Consider the following 7,401-nt stretch of genomic DNA (forward strand, 5'->3'; position numbering starts at 1 on the left):
ATTTTAGCGTCCAGCACCTTAAAGAGCCCGGAGCACAGGCCAGAACAGCGATGGCCGAAGGTGAAGCAGGCACATGGAGACACACTTGGCCAGATTCTTCCTCCTCAAACATCATTCAATTACAATTTTTTTCAGAAAAATTTGCAACAAAAAATGACTAGCCACAACGTCACTGTCTGGGTCTAAACAAGAGTGAGGACTTATACTCCAAGCAAGGCCAGAATCAGTATTTAGCGAAGCTGGGTCACCTCTAAGAAAGCACAAATTCAAGAAATACATCGAACTTTTGGCTAGACAAAACTAAAAAGGCACTTTGTCTCCCCAAATCTGTCTATGCTGCTTCTAACACTCAAAACTGTTGTTGTCCAGATACGGAGATACAGATAAGTGCTTTCTGCTCTTCAGACATTGCGGATTGGAAAAATATGTCGTCCTGGTGCTTCACCTAGGAATAATATTACAGCATATAAAAAAAAAAAAATCTCTTTCCTTGTAGGAAAGGAAAATAGATAGAATAGGTATTTAATCTGAGAAACGTTGTTGTCATTAGCAAAGAAGAAAAGCTGAAGTGAGCGTAGGTGTTTCAGCACTAAAATTCTGGATATCCCAGTTCTAGGCCCGAACATTGTGCCGTACCACTTCCGTTCAAAAAGCTCAGACGGGGGGCAAATATAAAACCTACATGAGCTCGTGCTGTGGGACCATGACACTCCAGATAACTGCCAGATCATGAAAGCTGATGAAAAGGGGTTTTTCCTCCGTATATTGAATGAAATTAGTTTCATCCACAACTAATCACAGCAAAGCTGAAGTCTCTCAAGTTTTAAGTGTAACTGCTAGAATTTAGTTTAATTACTTTACTTAAACCGCTGATTTCTTCCAACACCCCCTCTCATGCAGAACCTGGCTTTCAGTGTAAGAATAATAAAAAAGTCAACACTTTATGACAGCTCTACAGGTACCACTACCATCTCTTCTGTTCGGCCAAGCACCTTTTTAAAGGGGAATTTACAGGGTTTTCCCTCCAGCTAACACAAATAAAAGACATTCCGCCCACCACACACATCGTTGTAAAACTAAAGGGTATGCTGATAAAAGCAAGGAGGAGAGCTGATGAGGAAAGCCAAGATGTAGTTATTCAAAGGAGCCTGCAGAAGGCAAATTTCTAATTAAAAACTTCACCTGGCACATAAACTATGAGTTCCTTATGCCCAAAGGTTCCTAGTGCATTAGAGGAATGGCGGCCATGGAGACCCTGCACCACGGGGAATCCTCAGACAGGAACATCTGTGGATGTAAGCACGCAAGCTTGGGATGCTGGAACAGAAAAGATGCAGAAAAGTCACGGGACCCCCTCAATGACAGGGCTGCCCCCGTGCTCACACCGACAGGCACGAACACGGCCAAAAGGGAGTTGTTTATAGAGATGGCAGGGATGTTTTAGTGCCTTCCCCTAAACATAAACAAGAATATCCATACAGGCAGAGGGAGTGAAAGGCTGAGGACCTGCAGAGCTCATCACACCCCATGGCACAACACCCACTGCCTGCGCACGAGCCAGCCATGTGTTTAATTGTCGATTTTCTTTATTTTCTGCCCTGACGATGATGACAACGACCGTCAACTGCACAGAAACTAACAGATTTCCATCTCCTCCTTCTGCCTCTTCCAGGGCCGATCCCACACTCCTCATACACCCATCGCTCTTCCCAAAACTCACCAGCACTTCCAAGGGGCTCGACCATATTCCCAGTCAGGGTTGCTTATAGCTTGCGGAGCCAGACATTATAGTCATTACAATAATAACCAAAAAGCCAGGATAATTTAGGGACAAAATTGTAGGATATTCCAACCTCCTCAGCCCAGAAGTTACTCTTTTTCCAAAGCAAACGGGCCGCAAAAAAAAAAAAAAACAAACGACAGGCAGCATCCATCACATATCTGTTATATTTAGCAACAGAGAATCCATCTGCATTATTCCAGGTCTCATTAAAGACTTGGCTTCTTGTAAATATTACGTCTCTAATCCACACATTTTCCCTCTGCACCGTGCTTCAGGGGTCTATTTAAGTAATAATTGGTATGCATTGTCGCAAAGAAATAGTGGTTGAGTGTTTGACAACATTACACAAGTTAATGTACACGGGAGGAACTGCGGTGGTCCTCATGTGAAAAATCAATTCAGCCAGGTTCCTCCCAGCATCTCTGCAAAAAACTCCCAGCCAGGGTGGCCTGCGCTTTCCACACCCAGGTCTGAAGAGCTGGTCAACCTTGAGCTGACCTTTGGTCAAGATTTGGGTGTGATTTGGTCAACCTTGATTTGGCCACCATGGCAAAGGTTCCTCATAATCCCACACCACTCAGATTTCTGGAAGGGATTAGGGAGAGGACCTGGGGAAGAAGGGCCCAAAATTCAACAACCAAGCAAGTTCCTTTAACCATATAAAACCTACTTCTGGTCGGAGGGATGGGCAGAAGCCTGCTGGTAAGCAGGGCAGTTACTTTCAGCATGACCACTGGTTTTTATTGGCTTAAAGGATACACAAAATTACTACCAGAGAAGGCTAGCAGAGCAAGTCATTAATAATTAAAATCTACTACTAATGTATACAAGTAACTTGGGGTTTATTTGCATTTTACAGTAAAGCCCCAGAACAGATGGGACTTTATGGATGCCTATCCAGATGCCTACTTTGATCCACTCAGAAGACCATGTATTTGACAAACAAGGCTGAATTATCCAAAATAACCATGTCATGCAAGCGCACACCGCTCCCACCAAACCTCTCCATCAGGCCACTCTGGTTCCATCCCGCATTGCCCCCCTCTGACTATTCCAGCTGCACTTTCTTTTTTTAATAATCCCCTGGAAGTTACAAATAACATAACCCAGTCGCTAACAAATTTATTACGGAGAAAAAACACCGCCACCGGCTCTGCGCGCAGGACCACCGAGACCTTCCCAGGCCACAGCACTGTGCTCCTCCCTCACCAGACCAAGCACAAAGCCAACCCACCAAAGCGAAGCCCAATGCCCACGCAGCAGGGACGAGCATGCGGCAGGGATCATCTCACCGTCTCAGCACCGAAAGTTTGAGTAAGGTGTCCAATTTGGTGATATCAGAGCAAATTGGGACTCAGGCTCCTCTTGCCTTGAAGGTAAATATGACAAAACAAGATTTTTGTTTCTCAACAGTCCAGTATCTGCTGAACAAAAAGTCTTCAGCTTTCTCTTTGCAATCTCACCACCACGTTCCCCAAACGCGACAGCCCATCAGCATTACCAGCTCAGAGGGGAGAAACAAAAAATAGTCTCAAAACGCCGGATATTTCTACCTGTGGAAGTAATTCCTGGTTCTTAAGAAATCATCAGGGCTCGGGGCTCATCCTTTCACCTAAAACTTGTCCTTATTTTAGTTCCTCTGGCAAAGGAGGAGGAACGAAAAAAGGAACCGCAGGAGAAGGAACGAGAGTCAGCCCGGGCGCATCTGGGCGTGACAAAGCGCCTTTTGGAATCGCATCTTCCAGCATCACACACAGCGGTGGCAAAAACATCAAATCCTGGCTAAAATGTTTGTGTTTTCCCAGTCAAGAGCAAAACCAGGAGCGATTTGCCAACACCTCCCCTCCAAAGTCGCAGTGTTCCCTGCGAGAGGGGACCCGCACACCCACCCTGCCCAGCCCTGACGTGCCCGAGAGCACCAGTGCCATTTCTCCTGCCAGAGCCCAGAATTTCAACACCCTTAGCGCAAGTGTAATTTTCATTTTAAGGGTTAAGTGGTCTGTGCAGAGGAAATAAAAGACAAAATCGTAATCCCTATAGGAGCAGGAGAACAAGTATAAAAAGGTCGAAGATCTGTATCACATCTCCTTACTCTCTGCTGTATCCAAAGCCCAGGAGCCAGGAGAGTGGCTCAGGCTGCTGCTCTCAAGCTCTGCGAATAACCAAACAGACAGAAAGGGGTGATTTTAATGGGGGGGTGGGAGTGGGCTGCAAACAGGTCTGGGGGGAGGGAAACCGCTGGAGGTGAGGGGTCCCCGTACTCTGAAAAAATCCCAAATTTCTAGGGCAGGTGTAATCACCCCAGTTTGAAGAGCTCCTCACCAGCCGCCCCGCTCTCCACTTCTTTAACTTACTGCAGCGGGAGTACCACGCCGAGGAAGGAATACTGGCTGATCTGATGTGAGGAGCAAACATGACACCTATCAGATTTTATGAGACAGCATCATCCAGCAGATTTTAACAGAAGACTTGCAAATTGCCAGTGCTGTGTGTAGAGCAGCTCTTCCATTCCTTCTGCATAAAGACGAAGCCACTTGCAATTCCCACAGCTAATAAACAGCACCAAAATCCCGGCAAAAATTAATCTACCTTTTCCAAAGGGTTGGGCAAACTCAGATTCAGGGGTTTTGTTTTTTGGTTTTTTTTTTTTTTTTCATTAAAGTGGAATGTGCATATTCTTACAAGAGCCAGCTGAAGTGAGTAAGTTTGATTTGAATGGCAGCCAGCCTGATGGATAAATCAACTTTCCCGGCCAAAAGTTTCGCTACGCGACTTCCAGCTCCCGTCTGGGACCTCATACTTTTGAGGCGGAGGTTTTCCCCCGATTCCGAGGGTTATTGTCACCGGACACGGGTGACAAGTCTCTGTACGGAAATGACAGCGCTAAAGACGACGGTCTGTGCTCCGAGTTGTGCCACGGGGAAATTCCTTTGAACGTTTTCCTAGGAAAAGCACGAGTGGAAGCTTGAGCACAGGAGTGGCTCACCACCCTGACTAAACTCTCTTATTTTCTATTCCGTTTTAGAAATACTTGGTTATGACTTTGAAAGGGAAAGAGATTTTGGTGGTCCCTGACCGAGCAAGCGGCCGCCCACAGCCCCCAGACGCGCCCGTGTTTGCTGCTGCCAAGGGTAAAGCCCCATCCCCGCAGCCAGTAACGGCTCACAGGTGGGTTTCCCAAACGCCTCCAAAACCCAAAAAGCTCCTTTCTAAAAACACCGCCCTGCATTCACAACACTGGATTTTCCAGAAAAACACTTGCCCTTAGCTGACGTTCCCCAAACAATCGCTTTTCTAGGAACTCCAGGCTGGCCCCGCAGCAGAAAGTTTGGTGAGGCGAAGAATACAAATCTTTGTTTAAGATCCGAGCCCCTCGGCCAGCTCCGGAGCTGGAGCACAAATCAGCTTTCCGGGAACAACAGATTACAGAACACATCGCCACAAATAATTTTTCTTTTTTTTTTTTTTTTTTTCCCCGACTACAGGATGCGTAATTGAAACGTCTGCGATTCAACAATCACCTTGGAATTCATAAATACCTCATCGTATTCCAAACACACTCTCCTATAATGAGACCGTCTTCAATTTTCCTCGGTAAAGAGACCTTTAAAGAATGCTAAAGCAGGTCGGCGCCCTTATGCACTGATGGAAACAGGAACAAAAGCATTTTGTCACCAGGCATCTCGTCTATCATTATTTTCTTCACTCCGCTTAAACAAACTGAAAAGTACGTGCCTTTTTTTTTTTTTTCCTTCCCCCCCTACCAGAAAATATCTGCAATAACTGCAATTTCATTCCCGCCGGTAAGCCACCATCTGTGTGAAAACAACGGTCCATTCTACCAAACCGTCACCGGCTATCGGTTTTCCTGCTTCACTCCTGTTTTTTAAAAACACGGGATTAAAATGTCATACCATCCCTCACGTCGGAGGGAGCCGCGCGTATTCCTCTCCGCCGGTCACGGTATACTTAATCAAGTGTGAATGATTAAAGTCCTTCAATTAGAGCTACGTACATTCATCGCAGACAATTCAAAGGCAGCGGAGAAGTGGAGCTGAAAGAAGAAATTACTTCGACTACTTTGAGATCTCCATCTCCCACTTTTCCTCCTCCCCAGCCCCGCCGAGAGCCACGGGATCCCAACAAAGTCCCAAGCGCTAAGCCCCAGGCAGGATTTACCTTGGGGACACGTCCCTCGCCAGGACAAAAGGCCATTTTTTTCCCCTTTAGCAAGTTAAAAAGGGGATTTTTTTTTTTTTTTTAATTTTTAGGGTGAAATGGACAACCTCAGAGCAACACGCTTCAATCCATGCACCCTCCCCTCTGCTTTTGCTTTCCAGTGATATCAGGATAGGCTTAAAATTTCCAAGCTGGGGGGTGAGGAGGGTAAACAAACAAACAAAAAAAAAGATAAATATTGGGGGAAACGTAGCATTTTGAGTGCTGTTGGAGCGGGATGAGGCAGGAAAGAACGATACCCTGCGGAGAAGCCGGCCCCAAAATCCGAGTTGCTAAGTGATTCGTGGGCGAGGGAGGTCATTGAGCCAAAAAAAAAAAAAAAGAAAAAAATATTTAAAAATTTTATTTAAAAAAAAGATAAAAATTTTTAATTTTTTTTTAAAAAAAAACCTAAAGACACATCTCCCCCCCCAAAATACCAACCCAGCGGTTGCGGCCGCCTGCTCCGGGGGACGCGGAGCTGGCGGCCGCACCGCGCAGCGGTTTTTTTTTTTTCCCCCCCCTCGCCCAAACTTTCCTGCCTTCTCCTCCCCCGTTAATCCCCCGGCAGATGTTGTCGGCGACGCCGGCGACGAAAGTAAACAATGCGGAACCCCGGCACAACAAAAGATTTCCCACTTCAAGCCCCGCCGCTCCGCTCCCAGCCGCGTAACTTACGCGGCCGCCTCCCACCACCACCACCATCCCCATCATCATCATCCTCCCTCTCCCCACCTTCTTCTTTTCCTCCTCCAGCCCGGAGGAGGAAAGCAAAGATGTCCTCGGTTCTGTTTTCTTTTTTCTCTTTTTTTTTTTCTTTTTTTTTTTTTTCTTTTTTTTTTCCCCTTCTTCCTCCCCTTTTTACCTGCTCCCGGCCGCCGCGGTTCGGCTCGGCGGCCCCGCACCCGTTCTTCAGCTCCGCATCTCCCCGCATCCACCAACCGCTGCCGGAGATCCACCTTAAAAAACGCCACCCGCTCGCACACCGCACACAAAAAAAAAAAAAAAAAAAAAAAAAATTAAAAAAAAAAAAAACAACTTAATCCTTCCCTCCGCCCCGCTCCGCCCGCCGCCGGGAGCGGACGGGGCCAGCCGAGCCGGCCGCGGAGCGCAGCGGCAGCGCGGAGGATGCTGATTGCAACTTGGGGGAGGGCCGCTGGCTCTTTTTTTTTTTCCTTTCCTTTTTTTTCCCCCTTCCTCTTTTTTTTTTCCCTTCTTTTTTCCCTCTTTTTTTTCCTCTTTTCTCTCTTTTTTCTCTCTTTTCCCCCTCTCTTTCTTTCCCTCTCTTTTTTCTTCCCTTCTTTTATTTTTTTTTATTTTTTTAAGCCAGAAAGTGCCCGGGCAGTGCTGGGCGGAGCGGACGCTCCCCCTCGCCGCGCTGGGTGAGCGAAGGGAGAGGT

The 7,401-nt window shown here is 46.8% G+C and overlaps 1 protein-coding gene across 3 annotated transcripts in view; it reads right to left on the reverse strand.

Moving 5' to 3' along the window:
* CTBP2 (C-terminal binding protein 2) overlaps positions 1-7,180 on the reverse strand; it is a 130,883-nt gene extending 123,703 nt beyond the window's left edge. The window contains exon 1 of one of the 3 annotated variants that reach the window (XM_086752296.1): positions 6,867-7,180. The gene's annotated coding sequence lies outside the window, so the exon portion shown is untranslated. Of the gene's footprint in view, positions 1-5,697; positions 6,283-6,736; positions 6,755-6,866 lie in introns of those variants that run through there. The other 2 variants (XM_086752301.1, XM_086752299.1) reach the window with 2 other exon arrangements.
* Positions 7,181-7,401: the final 221 nt, after the last annotated feature.

Source organism: Chlamydotis macqueenii, chromosome 7 (assembly GCF_036417535.1).
Source record: "Chlamydotis macqueenii isolate bChlMac1 chromosome 7, bChlMac1.mat, whole genome shotgun sequence".
Lineage (NCBI taxonomy): Eukaryota > Metazoa > Chordata > Aves > Otidiformes > Otididae > Chlamydotis > Chlamydotis macqueenii.